This window comes from Watersipora subatra, chromosome 7 (genome assembly GCF_963576615.1).
Source record: "Watersipora subatra chromosome 7, tzWatSuba1.1, whole genome shotgun sequence".
NCBI lineage: Eukaryota > Metazoa > Bryozoa > Gymnolaemata > Cheilostomatida > Watersiporidae > Watersipora > Watersipora subatra.
Genome location: NC_088714.1, coordinates 64,246,018 through 64,272,189, shown reverse-complemented (window position 1 = coordinate 64,272,189; position 26,172 = coordinate 64,246,018). Strand labels below are relative to the sequence as shown.

The window sequence follows — 26,172 nt, the reverse complement described above, 5'->3', positions numbered from 1 at the left end:
CGTTAGTTTATATTGATTGCTTTACATGTAAGAGAGAAGACTATGTGAATATAGCATTATACATATTATGTATATAATTTTCGTAGCAATCTAGTTGGTTGTGACAGATTGCCAGATGTACCGACAAAACAGAGAATAGGGTAATTGTGCAATGTTCATAAATATAAAGGCGATTGATTGGCGCAGGTGTTACAGCGTAAGTCCACCAATGTGAATGTAACGAGTGGGAGTATCATCACTAGTTCTATTTTTTCCTAACCTTGACCTCTGAATACAGATAGGTGATGAGCAGGCAGAACAGCTTTTGTAAAATATTTTGTTGTTTTGTTTTCTTGTAGACATAAAATATTTGTTATTAGTTTTCCTTTGCAGATTATACATTGCTGTTTAGAAAAATTAGTAAATTGTTGTAAATGAATGTCAAAGATGTACGCTCCCCAAGTTATTGTGGAAGTACTGAAAAATGGTAAAAAACAAATGAGGTTGATCAAAAACAGTGAAAAGTTGTCAATGCACCCTAATATTACTGCAGTTACAGTACACCCCACATATTTAAAAAAAATTACGTCAAGTTTTTCCTCTTTGTATGCCCGAAAGGTCAGTTTGGAAAGGTCTTTGAATGGGTTGTGCAATTCACATGTATTTTACTGTTCTTATATTGTACAATCAAAATATTGTAAACTTCACTGGAAAATATTATTTATGCTGCAGGAGCTCGTAATGTAGGCCTACTGTATATTCTTTCAATGATTGGAAAAGCCAAAGTTGCACTTCCTATAGGTAGCTAATTGATATTACCTTTGGTGTTTTGTTTTTTTTAAATCTAATTTTTACCATTATACATTTTTAGTTGGTAGTTTTCAATGGATTTCAATTTTCAATTTTCAATTTCAATTTCAAAGGTCCTGGTACACTCATGTTTCTGGTTTCCCTAAGATTCGATCACTAAATATACATATGACTAACAATATACAGTGTCGTATACGCTTTCACTGCCGTATGCTCAGTTATGTGAAATATATGGTCGACTGCGCATTTTCGCGAACTTCCCAGTAATTGCGTAGTAGCCTGATTTTATTATCCGTTGACAACATAACCAGTGATATTTAGGACTTTTATGGTATTGACAATGTTGTCCAAAATTTGTTGTATAAAATTAGCATTGAATCACAAGATAATTTTAAATTTTTGTTTGGAAATTTCCAACCGAAAAAACCAACATTATTGTGTAAGTTTTATGTAAGAACCTTCCGAGATACATGTGAATTGGATTACCTATCATAAGCAGAGTAGGATTAAGTCTGTCATTAAATATGTCATTAATATTAGTTTTAGCACTGGCTCACATTCAATCATCTGTTAAAGTATTCATGATGTTTTTCGTCATTAGTTAGTCTTGCCTAAGGTATGTTATGGTATGCTATTATAAAGCAATTATGCTGTGGTTTTTGTATCTGTTTTTGTCGTTGATGAGTTATGCTAGTAGCATTGTTTTGCTGGAGTCAGTGAGCTACGTATGCTTTAACAGTAAAGGAGAGTATCACAACAGAGCTGAAGATGAGAGGCATTTAGTGAATTTTAGTAGACCAAGATACATAACTTACATTAGACAACAGATAATTACTTATGTTGATGATATTATAGCTAATTCAGATTTACTTTTTTTTTCATTAAACCGACAAAAAATAGCAGCACTGACTCTGATGGTAGTGAAAGTAATATTTTTGTAAGAGTAAGAAATATTGAGGAGGATTGTTTTAGCTTTGTAGTGATTGTACTTTACATCGCTTTATCAATGCACAAAAAAGTTATAAAAACAAACTGAAATATTGTTTCCAAGTCTATTTATAAAAGCCTTTTATGAAATTTTTTTATATCAAATATTCCAGATTTATAGGCTCATAAAATTATTGTTATGAAAATGAAATACAGATCAACAACAAACCTAGGGCTCAGCAAACGTTCAGAGTATGACATAGCAGAACGGTAGAACCTCAGCACATTTGCTATTACGCAATCTAGACAGAAACCGGTAGCCACTCCCAAATTGATTCATTATACCAACTACCTAACTGTATATGTAGAAGTGAAAGCATTAGCTCTGGCTACTATGCTTTTGAAATGCACAAAATGCCATTTATTTGCGTTGCAATTAAGTAGCTTGGCTATCTATCACAAACAACTCAAGAAAACATGTTTTTCAACTCTTAATGAAATTTTTGCCATAAAATTTGGCCAATATCTTATAATTGAGTTATATAACATCTATTATAGATGTTATATAACCCAATAATAAGATATTGGCCACATTTTCTGGTACAATAATAATAATACATTAGTTACTTATTTGGCTTCAGCTGTTAGCCAAACCTAAAAAAAACAGCAACCTATATGGGCTAGGGGCGCTTATCGGATCCAATCATTAGTATTTACAAGTTTGGATTAAACCAAACAATGTTCTTCTGTTTTTTAGGTGTGAGCTGTCATCACAAACTTGGAGAATGATTAAGCTAGGCTCCTTTTTAACTTCCCAACCTTTCATAAGTTTCATTATCTTTTTAGACAGCCGTTGCCTGTTCAATTAGAACTCCTGGCATTCAAACTGTGGTTCATTGTTAAATTCTCAAATAAGCTCCTATGGATGGCCAGATCTACATCAACCCCTGAAATGTTCTGTTAGCCAATGTTCTCCGCTAATAACTGTTACTTGTTATTGCTATAATAGTTCAAACAGATTGTGTTGGCACAAGATTGTCCTATCATACGGTAGTTTTCAATTATTATCATGTATGTTTTAATAGGAGTTGCATAATTTCCAATTAGGGATTTTAAATGTTTTTCAATTTGATGAATCCAAACATCTATGTTTAGAATGATTGTGATTAGAAATAATCACTCCAGAGCAACGAGCTATGGGGATCAGTGAATGTCCAATTTGGCGCAGCAGACCCTCAATGCAAGAGTAATTACGTAATACCTATGGAGTGTCTCCAGCTGGACAAAGGATGAGAGAAATTAACAGCAAATGACGCAGCAAAAGTGTAGCAGTGCCCGGCTTTGATAGAGACACACTAATTAAGGCAATGCCATTTCACTGTCATTCTGAACTTTGACGTTCTTACTTACTCCAATGCTTTTAGTAAAAGGCTTTCAATAAATTTTAAAGATGTTGTATTTACTCAGATATCATATATATTAAACTGAAAAAGAAAAGATTTAACAAAATTTTTTATTGCTGCCTAATGTAGCAGTGTTTTTAAACTACTGTCATTGACAATCAGTTAGCCATGATGGATTAAGCATGCCGATAGCTTGTGAACTGTATACTGTTTTAAAGCATTGCAGAAAGCCCTGCAGTCTTAAAATAAATTTCATAGACATACCAGATAGGTGAGCCTTCCAGAAAGCATTTAAAAAGCATTAAAAGACACCTATATGCTTCAAATATATTTTTTTCTAAAGCATTTTATGCACTATGCATATATTGTTTTTTAAATTTGTGCTCAAATTCATCCCCGCTTTCATCATTGCCTTTTGAACTAATGATTTGGCAAGTCTCTTGCAGTTGTTGTTTTAAAAATATAATGATATATTGTATATATATATATTATTGTGCACGTGGTAGCGTATAAATTAAAACCATCAAAAATTTACAAATCCTGTAGTGAAGTTTATCTTATCTTGAAATTATCAGTGTGGCACTCCTTTGTCTGCGCATGCTAAGGTGAGGCCGGGTTCAGACCTGGGGACAGCTGCGTAATCTCGACTCATTATGTATCCAACAGCTGGAAAGCAAACAAATTGTGTAGCTGCGTATGGGCATCAAATTAATTTAATTGCGCAAATGACGACATTTCTTTCTGTAGGACATAATAGTCGCGCATTCTGAGCTTGTAGTCCATGAGCGATCGCTTGCATAACAGGTACTCTGTCACACGTGTCTTAGATGCCATATTGGTTTGAACCAGGCCTAAGTAAGGCTGTAAATCTACCTCATTCCATCTCGTTACAGTCAGGCTTTTAGCTTTAGTTTCTGATTTAGACAAACAAGGATAGGCTAAAACTCTATTTAAGAAGTAGGACAGATAGTGGAGGTAGCAGGTATGTGTGCTTATGCTTTAGCTCTGGCTTACCATGTACCTTGGGGATTACATTGAACTAAAGAATTTGTGGTTGTCACTCATCCAAAGTAACAAAAAATTAGGACTTTTATTAGAAGCCTGAATGATTGTAGCCTAACATTTATTTCATGTTCATGTTTTTAACGCAGTCATTCTGACTTTATATATGTGTTAGTCGTATAACAACTGAAAAGCAGAAAATCAAAGAAGAGAAAGGCTGTTATGAATGCTTAGATATAAAGTTATAGGGAGCAAAAAATATGCAGGTACAAAAACTCACCTGACCGCGCAGGCCAAGACAACATATGTAGTTTTAAAAGCTGAAGATAACTGTAGAAATGTCAAGTGATTTGCAAGAATTGAGAGTCGCTATCCTTGGTAATGTTTCCGTAGATATGGATTACAGAAAAATGTTGTCTTGCTAACTGGTTGCTAGATGCATGCTTTACATTAAAGCTTCAAGGTCGCGAATGATAAGTTTTTCAACTTTTCAAAGATTTCAAGGGATTCAAAAATGTACAGCAACTGTTTCAATAATATGGTTTACAGAAGGATGTTTAAGAACTGAATAGTGAAATGGTATATACAGTCAAACATGGATAACTCGAACTTCAAGGGACCGAGCAAAAGTGTTCGAATTATCAGAGCATTCAAGTTATCAGAGCACTGTCACAAGTCCATATATTTACTTATTTATTAGTAGATACATGTATATATACAAACTATAATATAAATCAAAAGCACAAATGGTTTGTTTCAAATTAAATGCTTCTAATGTAAAGTTTAAAACGTTTTCATGAAAAAGTATAGAGATTTTTCTATCACTTGAGATTGGTTTGTTGTTTGAGGTGATGTTATTGCCAGGACGTTTTTCAGATTGACATTGGCAAAACTTGATCGTTGTTGAAATGCTCAAAAGAAAAGACATTTTTTTCTTTTGGGGTTTTACCCACGATCAATTTTGCCGTTTTTTCTTGAAGTTTATGCAGATTACCTTACTTTACCTGGGATTCGTTAAGAGCAACACTCCGAGGCAGTTCAATTAGAAGTTTTACGAGATTTTACGGTACATTCTATATCACTCACGCTTTTTTAATAGATACTTATTGAATGTACACACGTATTCTGTGTTTAGGTCAAACGATGAATAGTTTTTTGTAGCTCAGACAACGTATACGTTTAATTACAACATTTTTTAAGACGTTTTAAACATTCAACATTCCGACGTTGATTCAACACGGAATCAACGTCGGAAAACTATTCATCACGGGCTAGCCGAGTCACGCACTCAAGGATTTTCGCCACGCACATACAAAACAACATGCGATTTTTGTTTTGTATGTGCGTGGCGAAAATTCTTGCGCGCGTGACCCGGCTAGCCCGTGCTATTCATCGTATCGCAGTATAAATCAAATTTCACCAAACTTTTAGAAAAGTCGTTGACAAAAATATTTTGCCGATGGTGGTAATAATGACGCTTATGAATTATGAAAAGATGAAGTTTACCTCTATGGCTTTGAATAGGCCGTTTCGGTAGCTGTTGGGCAAAAAAACAGTTCGAATTAACAGTGTTGAGTTCGAGTTATCTATAGCGATTTATCATTACGTGGGAACGGACCAAAGAAACTGTTCGAATTAACCACGTTTTTGAGCTATCCGTGGCCGAGTTATCCATGTTTGACTGTAATTTATATTGTAATATTCATACAAAAATTATTTCCGTACCATATGCTTATCAAAGCTTCCATTGCAAGGCAAAAGTTAGCAGTAGTTCATTTTTCAGTATAGAAATTTAGGACGAAAAATGGATGTAAAATGAGCAACATTGTATAATGCTAGAACTACATGTAGCATCAGCTTTGCTAACAAGGCTTTGTGAAGGATATTAGATACGCATGACATGAGAAAAATCTTTTACCATGGATGTTTATATTATTGAATGATATTATTAATATTCCCAGTTGCAGATATTACTTAAGAGAAAATGACTATTTTGCCATAAGCTTAGCTTTTGAACATTTTTTTGATTGGCTAATCAACCATGATACAGATACATGCAAAATAATTAAGCTCTCTGTATACACATTAATATGCTAGTTAGCAACAAATTTGTGTGTAGCATTAGCAAAATCAATGACTAAAATTTGCTTTATAGTTTTCCAGTGTGCTGCAGGACCCTTTTTGTCTCTTGTGAGCTTTAGCTTTCAGAGCCAGACATTACCCAGTTCAAGAACTGAAGGTCATAATCTAGTAGCTAGCATTATTTAACCATCCATTTGTATATAGCTGAGGGTATGGCATTATGTAATAGCATGGCTGGGGGTTGTTTAGTTCAGGCTAATCCCATCGGATACTGTCAACACCTCGCTGGCACTTGTTACACGCATTACTCATGCTTCTTTGTCTAATGGTGCGTGTACACTGGCCGATTTTGTCACCCATTTTGTCGAGCACAGACCAATTTGATGAGTCGGTGTCGGCATCGGTAGGTGTGAGCAGAGAGATCGGTGTTGGTGCTGATTTGAAAGTCGGTGTCCGGTGAATCCCAGCAGCTCATCAGCCAATCATAAGCTAGGAGCCTCTGATTAAATGAGCCTAAGCTTTAATGGTAGTTCTAAGTTTATGAAACGAAAGGGCTAGGTTTAATGAGAGGCTAGGAGACTGTCATTAAACTTTCCCTAGTGCTCTTTCTGATAGTGAGCTTTTATTTAAATTAATTAAAAGTGAATAGCCAGTTGTATGACTACTACTAGTACTACTACTAGTTCAACTACATGTACTACTTTAAAGGAATTTGCCGGCCCTTACTTGGCACGATCTAAATTATTTCATACAGAAATAAATTGAGTGTGATTTTATTCAAGGTTTTATTAGCGAAGGAAATTTACTAGCCGAGGAGCGTACGGCCATTCGCTCTGTCTACTAAGTGAGCGTTGCGCCCTTATATACAATAAAATTGTCCGTTCCGGCTAACGGAACCGAGTAGGAACACCAGGTAACAATGTTTAAATGGCCAATAATTAGGCCCGCTAGTGCGTTGATATGACAACATAAACGACGACAATTGATAGCCTAACGAGTAACAAGGCTATAATAAAAAGGAAAACACATATAATAAAATATTTATAGACATAAAATATATACAAACATATAATTACATATAATACAGACTGTCAGAGCTCCCGCAGCTGATCCTGCCATCAACAAAATCTAATCGTCATCGGAAGATTCCATTCGGCATTCAGTAGTTGCTTCTAGCGGTAGTAGCAGGAGCAGTAGTAATAGTGTAGTACTAGTATATAATTTTCCACATCAAACGCGTTGATTTTTATGTGTACTCGTCTTTGCGTGGTTGGGTGAAGGTCAGAACGGCGAAGCGCTGTGATTGGCTGTTGGTACCGAAAAAAATGGTTCGATCGTTGCAATGTAAAGGGGAGTCGGTGTCGGCACCCATACGTGAAATGTCTGAGGTACCGGTCTGAGTCAGAGTATTGGCACCTAATCGGAGTCGGTCCTGGCCAGTGTAAACACACCATAACTTGTGATGTACTGTCTAACTGGTCTTGGTCAACATGAATGCATGCTCACCATCAATTGTCTTTTTTTCTGTAGATTCTGCAATCGTGTTTCGTAATGATGCTATGATGCCTGACTTGCTTTTGGTTGCAGGTATGTACTGACAAGATAAAACAGTGAGACTCTTTTTTCAATTTTATTTTCAGGGTTTAATTATATGGTCTACAATTTTGATAACAACTGTGACTTAGTCTTTAGCTGAACGCCCTCTTTTCTTGTTATTTTGTTACTGTTACTCATGCCAACAAGAAATTTAAAAATCATATTGTTTTAACTAATTATAATAGGAAAGGGTGGAGTACTATTTAAGATAGCGTTTTTCTGTAGACCCACATTACAAAAATCATAATTAGCAATCAATATAGCTCTGGTCATGACATTAAAATTAACATTTTTGTGGTTTAGTGTCATGCTTAGCCTCTGAACATTGATTTCAATGTTTTCCAATGTTTCTAACTTGAAAGTTTTGAACTCTTGAGATTACACCATACTGACCCTCTTATAAAGCTTAACCTAACTTAACCTTCTTAATAGCCTAGCCGAATAACCTTACCCACACTGTGTAGTACTGTCCTGATTGTATTGTGGCTGATTTTTGTTAGTACAAATTAGGGTTTGGCACTAGCACTGAAACTCACTGAAAATTCATGGGGTTATCTTCTCTCAAATCTTGTAATTAGAAAGTTTGAGTATTTTTATCTTGTTGGCTAGAATTTAGACTGCTGCGTGTGAAATTTGGTGCTTGAATTATTTGAACAGAATGGATTAATGTTGGGTTTACTGGGACTGAAAGATGTGTGATATTCAACAACCAGGCTTGCTACGAACTAATGCAACTATGAAAATAATTATAATTGCATTTCAATATCATGATGACTAAGCTGGTGTCTTGTAATAATTTAGGTTGTACACATAAAACACCATAGATATAGCATGTTTCAGTCAGTTCTACTAGTACAATTAAATATGACATGGAGTCGTGTAGTGTTTTTATAATTTTAGTCTCCATTCTTCTTATTTGAGATTCTGACGCTTGTCGCCAATGTTTTTTGTAGTTCTACCTGCAAAATGATAAAAAGTTATTTTCACCTGTAAAATTACAATTTAAGTATATATATTGAACAATACTTAAACTGTTCTATGTACTCGAAGAAGAGATAGAGATAAGGTTTGAGTGATCAAAAAAGATATATGTGCATGCAGGGACAAGAACACTCCAGATAACCTAATCGCAAACCAAGAAAACCTCTGTAGTCATAAAAGCCGAAGAAACTGTAGAAATGTCAAGCGATTGGCAGTAGTCGAGAGTTGCTATAATTCATAATGCTTTGGTAGATATGAATTACTAAATAATTTTTCAGCAAGCTTAGCTTTTGAACCATGATACAGATACATGCAAAATAATTAAGCTCTCTGTATACACATTAATATGCTAGTTAGCAACAAATTTGTGTGCAGCATTAGCAAAATCAATGACTAAATTTGCTTGATAGTTCTCCAATGTGCTGTGGGACACCTTTTGTATCTTGCAAGCTTTAGCTTTCAGAGCCAGACATTACCCAGTTCAAGAACTGAAGGTCATAATCTAGTAGCTAGCATTATTTAAACATCCATTTGTGTATAGCTGAGTGTATGGCATTATGTAATAGCGTGGCTGGTGATTGTTTAGTTCAGAGAAATGGCTAATCCCATCAGCCACTGTCAACACCTCGCTGGCACTTGTTTACATGCGTTACTCGTGTGTCTTTGTCTAACTTGTGATGTACTGACTAACTTATCTTGGTCAACATAAATGCATGCTCACCATCAATTGTCTTTTTTTTCTGTAGATTCTGCAATCGTGTTTCGTAATGATGCTATGATGCCTGACTTGCTTTTGGTTGCAGGTATGTACTGACAAGATAAAACAGTGTGACTCCTTTTTCAATTTTATTTTCAGGGTTTAATTATATGGTCTATAATTTTGATAACAACTGTGTCTTAGTCTTTAGCTGAACGCCCTCTTTTCTTGTTATTTTGTTACTGTTACTCATGCCAACAAGAAATTTAAAAATCATATTGTTTTAACTAATTATAATAGGAAAGGGTGGAGTACTATTTAAGATAGCTTTTTCTGTAGACCCACATAACAAAAATCATAATTAGCAATCAATATAGCTCTGGTCATGACATTAAAATGAAAATTTTTGTGGTTTAGTGTCATGCTTAGAGTCTGAATATTGATTTCAATGTTTTCAAATGTTTCCAACTTGAAAGTTTTGAACTCTTGAGATTACACCATACTGACCCTCTTATAAAGCTAAACCCTGTATATAACAATTATGATTTCATCTAGTTTTTAATAGCCTAGCCGACTAACTTTACCCACACTGTGTATTACTGTTCTCATGGTATTTTGGTTGACTTTTGTTAGTAAAAAGTAGTATTATACTCACTGGAAATTCGGGAATTATCTTCTCTCAAATCTTGATATTTAAAAGTTTGAGTATTTTTATCTTGTTGGCTAGAATTTTGACTGCTGAGTTTGAGATTTGGCACAAGAACTCTTTGAGCAGAATGTATAAGTGCTGGGTTTACTCCACTTGAAAGATGTGCAATATTCAGCAACTATGCTTGCTATGGACTAATGCAACTCGGGAAATAATTATAGTTGCATTTAAATATCACGCTGACTATGCTGGTGTCATGTATTAAGTTAGGTTTTACACAAAAAAACACCGGAGATGTAGCATGTTTCAGTCAGTTCAACTTGTTCAATTAAAATGACATAGAATGGTGTAGTGTTTTTATAATTTTAGTCTCCAATCTTCTGATTTGAGATTATCACGCTTGTTGTCAATGTTTTTGTAGTTGTACCTGCAAAACAAAAGAAAATTATTTTTCATTTGTTTTTACAATTTAGGTATAAGGAACAATACTAACCAAAACAGTAAATAATGCAGTATCTCATCAATGTTAGCCCTCTGAACCCTCACAGCTGGTATTACGGAATTGCGTAGGCTGTGGCAGAAACCTTAATGGCGGAATACAGGCTTCCATATGGTTTTGTTTACAAAATATGTTTTTAAGCAACAGCAAAAACTAATAAAATTAATTCTTTTGCAGGATGTTAGATTCTAAATTTCACTTTCATTTGTAACATTTTTCACTTATCTTTATCTACTTCCTTCATTATAATAACACATTTTATTAGAATGATATCGCGAAACAATCAATATGACTCATTCGTTGTTAGGTCATAAATGACTGTGATACAAATGTAGAATTTTATGATAATAAATATAAATTTCCAGTATATTTTGAGTCATGAAAGGATGATGAGTGTGCTATGGATGAATATTATCTGTAAATGTTTAATGAGTGTTTAAAATCATGCGAACTTTTATAGTTTTAGCCCGAATAATGGTGACATACTGTTTTTTTCTGTTTGATGACATCTGCTGTAGGTTGTCCGACGTTTTGTACTGCTGTTTCACCAAATATCATTGCATTGTTAGCACGTTTAGCTATATTTGGTAAAAAATTAATAACTTCGGATTGCTGGACATATTGTCTAGGTTTACTGACACGCATTGATTAGATCGAGCAAGGATCAACGGGTTAAAACTCGGTTTCGTATCATGGATTTTTACAAGTTTGTATTTATATTTAACAACTATGATATTATCTTACATGTATTTACATAGCATTGTCTAATTTATTTGAAAATTAGAGCTTTAACTAGCAAATGTGGTTGCTGTCTAATGACACAGGCTTGGGTAATATTTCATACCAAGGGTTAGCACAAAGCCATTTGCATAGCTATTCATCCATAACATCTCGTGTATTGCTTTTCATTTGACCAACACTTTATGTATTTCTATATCAAATTCATTGACATACAAACTGGTGGTGACTCACGGTTCTTTCATCTATATAGGCCTGGGCGGTCATCAAGGTCCTCTTCCTTGCATTGTCTTCCGGAAGATTTTGGCGATGAGTAGATCATAAATGTCAGTTGAACGCTTCTTCCCTGTCATTAGACACGTACCCAACCTAATTTTGAACAGCTGGTAAGTCATCATTGACTACTTGACTTGATGGGCTTTGTACTTAATGACCTCCCATATACTCTCAACACATTAGTCATAACTTATAATAAACTTTCATGGGTAGCAAAATCGTAAATGATACAGAATTTGAAGCGAACACGAGTCAATACACAAACCGGCTATAGGAAATCAATTGATTCTTCAGAAGATTGCGTCAGTCTACCCCAAACCTTCAAAATAAATATATTGATATATAAATATATATAACAATAACCAATAAATAGATTTAAGAATTCAAGCAATTTATGTTTACACAAATTCTGTACCATTCACTATCTCACTACCCACTTTCGCCTTGAAATTCTAGAAAATTAGAGATGCGAGCTTGCAAGGTGGTTTTTGATGTATCACTAAATGCCCAGAGATGCGAAAGGCCAGTTACGGAAACTACATCACTCGGTTTTCCCGTCAGGTCTGCTTCAGATTTGTTTTAAAAAGGTTGGCTGAAAATGAGAGTATAAGCAAATCGAGAAGTTTCCAGCCAGGAAGAGATGATTTAAAAATTAAAATGAAGAAAAAATAGAATTAGCTCTAATATAAGATCAGAACGTTTTTTTCAAGAATGTTTTATTAAGCTGAATTCAGTTATATTAAATTTATACTTTAAGTTTGTTTATGCGATGCCACAAAAGTGTAGCATACCAAGCGTGTTGCATCAGGTCTCTCTCTCTCACAATCATTAGTGCTATGATTCTCTGAAAGGTAAGAACTCCATACGGTATGCTACTGTATGGACTGCTGCATACTGCCACTACTCAAAATTATGTTGTACATAATACTGCTACATTTTAATGCAGACCATAACCTTTACATAGGTATTTGTAGCCTTGGGGGCATGGATATAGAGCATGAATAGATAAAATCATGTATTTTTTCATTGTAATATCTCTTATTGGTAGTTTTTTAGAGGATGGCAACACAATAATTTATCTTTAGTTAATTTATATAAAAAACATTTTTGAGATAGGACTTTAAGAAAATTAACTTGCGAGCTTTTGTCCCAGAATGCATTTTGCTCTGATATCAGACATGACTGTACAGTAGGCGCTGCTAAAATGAGATGATCAGTTCTAGGAACGTTTACATGATAAGGATTTTTCATTATAAGAATGTTAACATACATGTAAATTGTCTAAACCATTTCAGGACCTTTCCAAACTCGCTCATGTGAGAATCCGACTTAAATTCTTTTGAATGTATTGGCGGTGCCTTAACTGTATTATTGGTTTTTATCGACAACTTTTCATGATCAACCTCATTGGTTTAATAGACCATGATTGTGGTAATTTAACAATAATTTGATGAAGAGCGCATAGTTTGACGCGACAGCGACTTACAACAATTGACTAAGAAAAAATATTTTCACTTTAAAAAAGCGATAGTACCTTTTCGTCACCTATTCGTTCCTTAAGAGCTCAAGATTGCAACTCCAACTCGTGACATTCAGATGCACCGACCAATAGCCTTAAAGTATTTATCAACAATTGCACTGCTATATGTACCTATTCTCTGTTCCGTTGTCACTTCAGACAAATTATCACAAGAGTCAGAATGTCATGGAAATTGTATGTATTATATGTATAATGCTTTATGTACAGTGTTGGGAAAAAATCTTTGTCTGCCTGTTTAAGTAAGTGTAGCACTGCAATAAATTCATCATAATTTGAAATATTTTGCACCGCATACATAAAACCCTGTATCAAAACAATCCTAATGAGCTGAAAAATAGAAATAACTAGATTTTAAAATTGCCAAATATCTTCTATTGTATCAACCGCTGCCTACTAATTCACACTGCATACCAGAAAATATGTCATCGCAAATTTCGTTATTATCTCTTCTTTAATTATTTTCTAAATTGAAAATAACAGTCTTGTACTGTTATGGGCCCAGAAAAAAGTCATTGGGGTTGTTTTGCATTTTAATATTTTATCTGGTAGCCTTTGCAGACTATAACCATTCTGCAGCCTTAGGCATGCTGTGAACAAGCCTCACGAGCGCTTGAGTGTTCATAATCTGAAACCAGCAATCATGTTGGACAGCTGGTTTTTTCAAACGCCTTGATCGTGGTAGATCTTTGGTGGTTTGATGCTGCATTCATTTCTTTACCACTTAATTTTCTTTAGATTGAAATACTCTAAGCTTCTTCACTATTTTTCTATTGCTCAGATTGCCCATCGTATGCAGGCGAATGATGAGGTCGTTGACACATTTCTTATTCATGGTTGATGTTGACGCTGGTATGAATTCTGGGATCTCTAGCTGTTCCTCTTTTAACAAGCAAAACTGTAAAACTTTGCTGCACATGCTGTCCAACAGGATCTTTATTGTTGTGATAATATTCCACTTGAAAATTAATAATGTCATATTGCGTTTGAAAATGAGTTAATAAGCACTGATTCACATTGATTGGCCTATAAATGATAATTGATCCCTGATTAACCGTAATTTTATTACTGATGGTGTCAACAAGATCTAATGTTAATTTACTTTTAAATGATGCATGGTTTGTCAGGGTTTAATCCCTCTACATGACTACTACAACAAATTTACCTAAAATGGGCAGTGAGGTTTGAGGTGGACAAATACTTTTTGACACTGCTGTATGTCGCTTTCTTTTCTCGCAGGTGTGGCGAGACAGACTAACACTCAAATCAAACTTTAGAACTCGCCCGATGATACACTTTGAGTTATATGGAGTTTTTTACGCGGTACGAAGCAAAAACTTCACAAAATTGCCCGACTTTTTCTAGAATTTATGCTATAGGAGGTATACGTTATAGGAGCATCTACTTTACTCTAAAAGACCATGTGAGTTTGTGAGGTACAAATATCATGTTTAAAGTGTGCAATAGCTCCCATGTAGGATACTTTGCTCCCTCATCATTAATTGAACTTGAAAGTTTATTGTGTATTATCTAATTTTTATCACTTTTAGCCTTGCTTGTCCTCTAGCGCAAAGCCGACCTATTGCTCCTAGATGTGACTCTGGCACTTATGGAATAAAAGTGCAAGCTGAGTTATCAGTAAAGATTTTGACAGAACTGTTCATGAAGTGAGTGTGAGAGTGCTTTAATTTCAATGCTGTAGTTTATCCCATTTTCTTTCCACTTAACATGGAATGTTTGATTAGTACGATATTTTAGGCAGTTTGAGGCCGCTTGTTTTTGGGACAATGTTTAATTATGGCTGCTGATGTACTGGCGGTTAAGACATTTGAAAAGCTGATAATGGTGTTTTTATAAAACCCCGACAACAAATTCAGAGTAATTTTTTGCTTTGTAGCATATTTGACTCAATAGAACAAGTGTTATCGCTGAAGCATTCTCTTAAGGTGAAAACAAATTAGGCGATAATTAGAGCGATATTGCGTTAGAGCTAATCTGCGTTAAAATTCACTCAGCGTGTTCATGCAGAGCGATAAAGCTAGAATTTCTCTACACAACTTTATTGCTAACGAGATGCATTTCGATTGGTTAGTTCTTACCAGAATGTAATTTTACGGCAGGTAATTATTTCTTACCGATGTTCAACAACGTACATCAGCTCCAATTTTCTATTTTGTTACGAAACATCTTCAGAACGAATACTCAATTGTTCATGAATTTAATAATAGCACTCCCAGTTATGTCCATCATAACAAAATTAAAAAAAAAACGAGTTGAAAACCAACATCCGGAGTCAATCGTTGCGCCGGTTGCCCATCTTGAGAATGGTAAATATTTAATATATTAAATATGAAAAACCACTACAAAATAAAATATGTATAAAAAATTGTAAAAACAATACAGCTAAAAATACAAGAATCGTTTTTCTTTTGTCTTCTTGTAGTGTAGGCAGTGTACACTCTTTGAAAGGGAGATAGGTTTAATAACAAATGTGGAGGTTGTTTATGTTGTAGCCTAGACGACGACATTTTGACTGGCCTAAATGTATCAACAACTCCGAAAAAACTAATGATACGGATTTTTATTGGCAGTTTGTGAGCGTGCCCATTATATCATTTTGCTAGTAAATCGCTCGAGTGTGTTTATGCACGCACCAGCGATATCTTCGCCCTCATGACGCTTGCAATAAAATCGCCTAGTGTGTTTGGACCTTAAAAGCTCCTTGCTATATTTTCACAAAAGGCGAATATACCTAAACCTATACATATACTGATAAGGTAACTTACCTCCTCAAATAGAGTTGGCGTTCATTAAAAAGATGGCGCTCGATTTTCAAAGCAATCTCCTGATGTGGTCCCAAATAGCGGTGCCAATTAAATCAAGGTGCATTCAAATATAGGTTTAACGGTAGCTCACTTTCAACATTTTTTCCAATACCAAATTGAAGGTGGTCATAGACTCTGTGCATAAAGTCCTCATCAACTTATTTTTTTATACAATGTTAAAATCTTTGTTCTTTTGTAGAAGTTGTTTAATCTGGAGAACGAAGATGAGCTCACCACGCAGAACTATTGTTCTTTAATCATGTTCTCACAGAACTAATCATATTGGCCTACAAGTGTTTTGAAAAACTGAAGGGTAAGTTGATGAGTCCTCTACTTTTTGTAGTCCTAATCTTCTGATAATTAAATTGGGCTTTGATGACTAAAGTGAGCTCTGGAGACTGCAGTCATTACATTGGGTAGTTGGCTACACTAAAATACTATAGCACTGACAATCCGCAAAAACAGTAAAACAATAGTTATGAAGCAAAATAACCATGTATGGAGTGGCATGTACAATTGATATTTAAATTGTACAAATACAATATCAAAGTATTAAAATATTAACCATTTTTTAAAGATTGAATGTATTTCTTAATGAGTGTAGCCTGGGTTTTCCGAATGGAAAAAGTATAAAACACAATCAGATTTTGGTCTAGTCCATTAACTGAGTGCGTACAACAGGCTGCGCAGTGCAGCTCAGCACAATGTACGCTTATAACCAAGAGCAATGCGCTAAAAAATATTTGTACAAAACATTTCTTATTAGTGAGTAGGCAATTAGTTAGCCGGTCATATGTGTACCTAATAGGAAAAAACCAATCGCCATCCTGCATCTAACTAATAGAAAACATGTTAACAGCCAACAGCGACCAAAGTTTTTTGAGAATCATTATTTTTGTTTTTACAGTTTATTATTGCAATAAACAGCTGTGTTAGACCTTTACAGCTACCAAGGTTTTAGAAATGGGCAATAAATAAACCTTTGGAAAATGGACTACTGATTGCTACCTATTGTATCAGCAAAAGAGGATGAGAACCTGACCAAGCTCATACTGCAACACACTTTTTAGATTTTTTGTCGGTAACATTAGGCGTAAAACCTTCTGCTGATTAATGTGTATGTTAAAAAACTCTGATAGGCGGTGTGGTTCATAAATAGGGTCACCTTAATCTGAGGGCACACTTCATTGGTGAAAATTAGGTCTTTAATAAGAGCCATCACATGTAGGACAAATTAATGTACCAAAGTCTGTTCTATTCTAATAAAAAGTGTATTACGTTATTCAATAGAAAAATGATATGGTAATGATGCTACTACTACCAGGCACAATAGCCTTTTAGCTTTTACTTTGAAACAATTTTTATTTACCCTTTATGGCCACAATGTTTGCGCTTTAATTCTGGAATTGTCTGTGTAATAATGTTCTATCTACCAATCTTTCATACAAATAAAAGTGTCCTCAAGAACCCTGGCCATCATTTTTAGCTGTTTTTTTATGAAATCTAGAGGCATTTGAAACGTTCTCTCTTCCAACAGCGTCCATAATTTTTTAACCTTGTCTTAGGATTTTACAACATATTGAAGGGTAAAGTAACAATTTGTTCAAAACTTCATGAACTTGTAGTATGGCTCTTACTCTGTTTTTTTACACTAAGCCTGCTTATAAAAATGCTGATGAAATGCAGTTGCATTTAAGTTCTGCATAAATTGTCTAAATTGTTTTTTATTACGGCTTCATTAACAAATTAAAGACTTGGTAAATTTTGATCTTGCAGCCATTTTGCCTAATTGTGCACACAGTATGATGCTCAATTACAACAAGGCATGAAGTAAATGTAATACGAAGCAGTTTTTGCACTGATTTCTTATGTCTTATTTTTATGTTGAAGCTGTTTCAGTGTGAACTCTTAAACTACCAATAGTACAGCTCGTTTGGCAATGTGTTTCTGTATGGCCAAGTGCTGCATGATGCGGCTTTAGCAAGCTTTTGTACAAATTGTTTCCGATTACTGATTAATTAGTAAATTATCTTATTACATCTATACCTGATTGAAAAAAGCTATTATTTGCATATGTTGAGCAAATAAGAATGCGTTTACAACCTGAGCATAATTTTGCTTTGCAAAAACTTGTTTTATGAAATCTTCTTACTGATGACCAGTAATTTCAGAAGCAATACATCCATAAATGGTTACTAACTTCAGATCTATAGACTGAGCAACTTTATTGAGCAATAGTACTAATGAGAGTAATTATGTTCATCAGATTAATTAACATGTAAACTAATAATATTCATAAATCATCCGACTAGAGTTTTGTGCTTACCTCACAGTAATTTCAAAATGGACGAAAAGTGGTCCCTCTCACTCGACAACTCGTTTGTAATATTTTTGGGGGCATGAACTAACATAAAAACTTATGCTGACAAACTTGCTATAAAAATATTGTTAATAAACAATTGGGGTGTAAAGTTATAACCATTTATACACTCTTTTAGAAATTAAGTTTCACGAAACACTTATGTCGCGGTAGAGAGATTCATTTGGTAGTAAAGGAGTTGAAGTTATCAGCAGGTAGATCATATGGGTTGCGGTCACAGAAAACATGGTTAAGTCGCAAATCACGAAGTTGAGTTATTCGACTTTGAAGTTGCACCAACTGAACTTATAATATTGGTAACAAATTTTGTAACCTGTAGGTCTGGACCAATCAAATAATGATCTTTCTGAATCTGAAGTCAGTTTAGCCAATAAAAGTATTTTACCATCGAAAAAAAACTTAAAACCGTTGCTATGCTAAACAAAAAGTACTGAAAAATGGTGTCCGCTAAAAATAATTGTTTCTTTTTTGCCGATTTTAAAGGTAACTTTGACATTTTGGATGCTTGTAATGAGTACTTTGGTATTCTAACTGATGTCAAAAGCAGTGAAAGTAAAGGGAGTTGTGGTGATATTTTCCTAACGATTCTTACAAGATTACTACAATATTTAATAATAAGAATAATTATTCAATTTTTATAAAATTATAATCAGATTTAGTTATGAGAATAATTATTCGAGTTTGCAAGGTCGAAGTATATAGTGACCGATGGTGTGCAATATGTTACTGTTGTTAATTTTCTAAAGATTTGGTTGATGATTTGGGTGTGCCCAATATCGCGATACAATCAAGCTGTTTTTAATATCTGCAAAAATAAGTAATACACTTTCTTATAAATATACAGCTATTTCTTTGACAACCAGCTAAAATCTGTTTAGATTTTTAAACTCAGCATAGTTTTTTGGATCCAAGTACAGAAATCTAGATAAATATCACAATATCTTGATATTGGTTGCTATGTCGTTTTGAAATGTAAACAAAACTTTACATTGGTTTTCGTTTCTCAAACTTTAATACCAGTTTTCTTGGAACTATGTTTTTGCACTAATGGTAAACGTGCTTCAGTTTTTTGACCATATAATCTGCTGCAATTAGGCTAGAATCAAAATTGTGTTTGCTAAATCTTGTAATCCCGACTTACCATGAATTCTGTGATCATGACACATATTAATAGTTAATGCACTGTTTTGAACTTATAGTGCTATTGTAGAACTACAATAAAAAATATGTCATCACTAACAGAAATTAACTACCAGTTTTGATTTTGTATAGGTGTCTTGTTTTCTATTACAGATTTTAATGTGTTTGCAGGACAAAATGAAGCAACTGCAAGAGGTTTATTATAGAATTTATTTCAAATTATGTTCTTATGATAGAACTTTCCGTAACAAACTTTCATTTGGCTAATACTTGTATCCATTTTTGACTAAAATAAGTCGAACCAATTTGTTTCACTCCTACTACCTGCCCTAAATTGGTGCAAATGGTCATCAGAAATGTGCTTTCTTTGCGCTGCTAAAATGGCCCATTAAATGTACTTTAATTTGATGAAAACTCAAATATTGGTTAATTATTGGCCTTTCCAAAATACCGTAAAATACTCATCTGATTTGCATGTACGACTTAGCTGCCCAAGTTGTCAATGCATGGTACTGGAGCTTGTTATCATTTTGCTTGTTGAAGGTTGACTTGCAACAAAATTTCATTACGGTTATTTGGTTTCAAAAGATTCACCATGGCTTACTCTGCTGTGTTGTGTGTGCAAAATATGGAGAACTGTGATTACAAGCTCTTAAAAGCTAAAAAAGAAACAGTTAATCTCCGCGATCCCTAAACCGCCGTAGATTGGAATCAATTCATTTCTCTGACATAGTAAAATGATTTGGTTATTGTTTTGACACGTGATCTTCTCACATGAATTGTAAGTTCCGTAAAAGGCTCAATATAAAACTTCTTGTAGCACTAATTTATGACATAAACTTTGGGTTTTGCCAAAGAGCTCTTACCAAATATAGATGCTCGCTAGTTTACAATTTTGTTTTGGGTTGATCTAATCGTCTAGTCGCAATCTGATCATGTGACCCATGCTTCCTGCCAAACAGCGCGCATAATTTCCGCAGCATTTTTTGACTATCACAGGTGACCAACAGGCTTGTCATGCTTATCAGATGATGATATGCATTCCTTCGAGCTAAGGTTAAAAATTAAACCATTTTTTACGGTAGGTTTTGAGATATCAGTGCTCAAAGTGACATCAATACAGTGATGAGGAAACAGATGCTTGAGGACAATAGACATCGTTTCATTGAATGCGTGAAGTGTAATTGTGAAAATATTTGAATGAATGAGGTTGCATGAAAGTGTAAACAGAAGCCATCTTGTTGAGCTACGTTCCATTTGACCCATGTTTGGAACGGGATTCTAATCTTCGGCAATTTCGTGATGGCGGCGATTAACTTTTCGCTTTTGAGCTTTTAAGAGTATGTTATCACATTTCTACATATATTGCACATGCAAAACAACAGAGTAAGACATGGTGAATCTTTTGATACCAAATAACTGTAGCGTGAATTTTGTTGCAAGTCAACCTTTAAGCATTAGTAATCTTTTAGAAAAATGACAAGATTTTCTTTTGGAAACATACCTTTCAAGCAACAACGGTATGCGAGTGCCACTGTACGTAATTTTGATTAATATTCTTAAACTTCATAATCATTTTTAGTATTGTCTAAGTATTATTGCATGTTTATAGTTGTCATGTTCTTGCATTCTGGTTGCCTGTCCACTGATGATAGCACTTGTACAGACTATATGTAAGCATAGTGTCTGGGATAGGAACTGAAACTCACAGTTAAAACCTATGGTGACCAGCTCTAAACTTTACTTTGCAATAATATCTAAAAGCCAAGTCCAGATCAGGGTCAGACTACTGACTATCAATTTTACGAATGAGTAATTGCTTTTGAAATACCACTTCAATATTTGAAGTCCTTTTTTTTTAATAGAATATGAATAAGTTTTTACATTGCTTAACTCGCGTTCTTCTATTGCCTACAAATCACAATGGTGACAAATATCAAAGCTGGGATTGAGAGTCATAAGCTAAAATATCAGATGCACTTCTGCTTGCTCAGTTTTTTCCGTTTTTTGCAGCAAGCAATGAGCTTTCAATTGATTAGCTATGAAAAGAGTTTAATTTAAATCGGAAAATCATTCATTCAAAAAATGTGATATTTCTATTTTGTTATTACTAATTGCAGGGTGTTGCTATAACATGTTCTGCACCCACTCTGGTGCTAGACAAGTTATCTAAAGAATTGGCGATTCAAGGTTACAAAAGCTTACATATTTGGGGAGGTTTCTGGTCAGAGGAGAGCGGACAAAGGAACTTAGTGAAGGTAAATTAGAGTGTCAAAACACCAAAATATTGAGTGACATAGAATGAACCTTGGTGAAAAACAATATTTTTTTAGATGTATTTTACAAATATTGAGATGAAAAATTTTGTGCTAGTCCGAAAATTTCAATAATATGTATTTGGACGATGTATCTAATAGTATGCAACAAGCTATAGCTTTTTTTAACTCTGAATGACACTCGTATTGCTTAACTTGCATTTTTGTACCATTTACAATCTCTGTTTGTGAGAAATGTACCTTTTGTTCCAAATCCTGTTTGGCCTGTCATAGCTGTTTTTGCAGTCACCATTCAATTTTCGGGATTAACGGGGACCAGGGTCTTTTGTGGACAGTGAAAACCCACAAAATAAAAAGTAATGTTTTTAAGTATATACATTAATAAGCCAAACTTTAAGGCCAAAACACTTGCATTGTTTCATAAGCATAATGTATTTGTTTCCTATGTGAAAAGTAAACTTAAGTTCCTTTCATTGACTTTTAGGTCATATTCTAACTTAAATCCAAGTATTTTAACTCAAATTATGAATTTTTTGTAGTATGGGCATAGGTCAGATTTTTATCTGGTTGGAATAGCTGTACAGCAAATTTTGCTATAATGTACATGTATACCTATTATAACGCAAATTCCTCTCAATGTAAATAATTTATGTAAAGCTTTTGTTTGACCAACATAAGTAATGCCATATAGGGTAAAGTGTCAAGTTGGTGAAAGTTCCCAAAATTATTAACAAAATTTTCATAGTTGTCCTTAAAAATATCGCTTACATTTGGCATGGGAGATGCATAGGGTTCGCTATTATAGATACCAATACATTGTTAAACTAGTTTGTCATTAGAGATTGTCATTTTTGTCAAAAATATGTAAAATGATTCGCCTCGCAAGAAATCAGAAATATTTGAAGGGGATCTATCAGTGAAAGCTTTGGAGTGTTAATACAGACAGTTTCCTACTTACGAACATTCGAGTTACACACAACGGTACATACGAACAGGTCTGCGCGTATATTCATCGATAATACCGACGGTATTACCGACTTATTAGCGGCAGAAAGAGGCGCTACATAGAAGCATCACCCAGCATCCACCTTCCTCTGCCCAGTTCGTTGCAGGGCATTAGTGTGTGAACGTATCTCCAGTGCGTAAAGAACTTTTTTATTTTTCCTGTATGTATTGTAAAGGAGTTTGCCGACCTTTACTTGGCACGATCTAGACTAATAAATAAAAAGAAGAGAGTGTGTGTAGTTTCATTCAGCTTTTTTATTAGCGAAGGAAATTTCACTATTCGAGGAGCGTACATCTATCTGCTCTGCTCAAATAAATGAGAGCGCTCCGTTATATTCAGTAATATCAACTGTTCCGTCCTAACGGCAAACGGTGAGAACACCGGCTAACAAGGTGAATAAATAGGATCGCTAGCGAGTTGGTATGACAACAATAGAAGTGACGATAAATGATAGTGTTATAACATGATATCAGATATAACAATAGCATAACGAGTGAAACAACGGTATAATAAAAGGACGACACATAAAAAAGGACAACAAAGATAAGTTCTAGCATAACGATTAAAACAACGATATAATAAAAAAGGACAACACATACGATCAATAAGAAATGCTGTGTCATAGCCTGGCGTCCACCACAGTATTCTCTCCATTTTATTAAAAAGTTTTTTTAGTACAAACCAATTTACAGGTTACTTATACAAGCCTTAAACATACTAATATAAACCTTCAACATACTTATATACATGTAGGCTTTAAGCATAAGGTATAATACAAAATATAGCACTGAAGCAACTTACGACCAAATTCACTGTACAAACAATTGTTCGGAACGTAACTCGTTCGTAGGTTGGAGACCGTCTGTATACCAAGCTGAATGTCATGATATCTAGTCTCATCAAAATCTATCTTGCTCCCAAGCTCTTCCCGACGATGGATAAATGATAAGTCATACAGACACTGATTTTACTTTGTTAGCTAGCCGCAACAAGTATCAGCCTGTCTTTTGTGGCTTTTATTCACCTCACCTTCTGTTTGATCTCCAAATTCATGTTTACTACCTTCAAAACTGAATGTTTTTTAATTGTCAAATCAGTTGATATGAGCATCAGAGTTAAATTTTTTGCTGACCTAGAATTTATTTTGGTCATCTCAAATAGTCTACGAAGATGAACTGTTATAAACGAGTGCATTTGCACAGACATGCTAATGGCAAAGAGTAGCTTTATCATATAAGCAGAGACTAAATGGTGTAAACAAAAGCTGAAAATCTGTTTTAATAGAAACTTCTAAACTATTTAAAGAATTTCAATAATGTCTATATAATTAATGATTAATGTATAATCCTAAATATTTAGGATTTGTTTGGAGTGCACGAGAGGACAACTCTGCTTTGCAGAGTAACCTGGCAGTAACCCTATGCTTAATTTGTACATGTATGCATTGCAGTGAAAGGCATATTCATACACACCAACCTTACAGTGTTAAAGGCCAACTGAATAAAAAGGGACTTTTATACAATTCATAGTCAATCTGTGCATGGAAAAAATTGACCGTGTAGACAGTTAGGAATTTTACTCAGCTCAAGATTTTGAATCAACTTGGCTTGTACCAACAAATACCCTGGCAGTGTAGAGTGCTGTAAAAGATTATCAGTTGCAATAATTATGCATTCAAATATTGCAAATTATTACAAGGTTAATTAGCATAGTTTTTGTAGTGTCAGTCTAGCAAGGTAAATGTTGCAAGTTCAAATCCAGCGGGATGCAATATTTTTCCATTATCCAACGGTGGCTTTATATGGACAGACACGGTTCTCATCACAGTACAGGCTGAATGTGTAAAATTTTGTAGATTTTGGTGCATTTTGCTTAAAAATAAGAGGAATGGTAACGCTGTAATTATTAGTTTGTAAAATAAAGCTTTTCTTAACCCAACTATTCATTACATTTTATATTTAAAAGATACCATTCTTACCTAATAGTTTGACAAAAAAGCTTTAGCTTAAAAGAAAGCATTAATGATAATGTTTGTTGTTTTTTACTTTTATTGAGTTAACTTGTGTTAACAACATCGAAACAAGAATTTTTTAAGGCTTACTAGGTTAATTTTTTTTTAGGCATAACATCAACATAGTGAGAACTGCAATCTCTTTAGGGCAAACATAATTATGCAGAGTTTCAGTAGGAAAGCATCTTCTGTGTGACCTACATTTAGTACAGCCACCAATATAGCTAGCTGCAAAAGCCTACTCTTCAAGTTTCTGGCCAATCTCCTAAGCGTTCTAAAACAACATGATGGAGCACACTTTTTAGTCAGTATTGTTTTAAAGCTGGTTTGATATCTTGGGAAAGTCTGTAAAATGAGTAGTGTTCAACATTCTCCTAATTTTTAACTATACTAACAGGTTAATAACTGGTTTCTTTGCAGGTAGAGCAGCATATTTACCAGTGGAGGCAAAGTGGTCTAGATTACCTAACCTTCAAACAACAAGTTGATGTTCAATTTCCAAAAAGGCATCAAGTGACTGGAATGACATCCAACCTTAAAGTTCTTTCTGTAGCTGGGCGTGTCTACAATCAACAAAGTTCTCTTGCGAATCGCTTCTAAGATCTCTAGCTAAAATCATATTTTAAACGTTGTGCAGAGCCATTAGTTACAGCTACCACAACTTCACACATTATACTCGAGGTGCCAGGAGATGGTCGCACAATTTGCAAGACAATTATAGAGCTCAGTGTTTTGAAGCTCTACAGCTTTATTTGACAGAAATAAAATAGTCCACTTTCGTTGATAAATGTTTTATGGTATTCTTGTGAATGCTTTGATTTTTAATCTTTTGGTAATGTAACAGCTGTTTGGCCTACTTTTGATAGGTTGCTCCATTTGCACTAAAGACTTTTAGATTTATACAAACTCATTGTGTTTTAAGAATATTTTATTTGTCACCGTTGCACTCACTTGAGCAATTTGTTTGACGTACTTATATTGAGCTTTCCTTTTCTGTAAACTCAACTCCTTGACGGGGTTGCTTAAAGAGTCAATTTTTTTCCTTTTGAGTAAGTTTGGGCTTTTTTAAAGAAATATGCTGACCAATGTTGATAAATGCGAGTTAGATATACATGCATGCAATCTGCACAGTGTGTTCAATGTTACTGCATGGTTTCATCGAAAGCTCTTATCTGAAACCTTTTATAATCCAAAGGGCCCCACATATGCTATATTTCCCAGTTTTGCCTCAGTAGCAATGAATTGACTAAATCAAATTTTATAAGTAATAAATGTGGCCACAGGTATGCAAATCTCCCATGCTTGACATTTATGTTTTAAAAATTGGGTGTCTCTGACTCTACCAGGCATATTTGGCA

The 26,172-nt window shown here is 34.4% G+C and overlaps 1 protein-coding gene and 1 long non-coding RNA gene across 3 annotated transcripts in view; both read left to right on the top strand.

The window, feature by feature from the left end:
- LOC137400992 (uncharacterized) overlaps positions 1-26,172 on the top strand; it is a 91,420-nt gene that overhangs the window by 58,762 nt on the left and 6,486 nt on the right. The gene's annotated exons all lie outside the window — the stretch shown is intronic.
- Positions 4,078-26,106, top strand: LOC137399568 (uncharacterized). 2 transcript variants are annotated; one of them, XR_010979164.1, is made up of 8 exons: positions 4,078-4,101; positions 7,734-7,790; positions 9,527-9,583; positions 11,617-11,749; positions 14,727-14,843; positions 16,201-16,314; positions 21,642-21,779; positions 25,235-26,106. It is a non-coding gene; the product is annotated as an uncharacterized lncRNA (long non-coding RNA). The 2 variants fall into 2 exon arrangements; XR_010979163.1 differs by lacking the exon at positions 4,078-4,101 and having other exon boundaries at positions 7,483-7,790.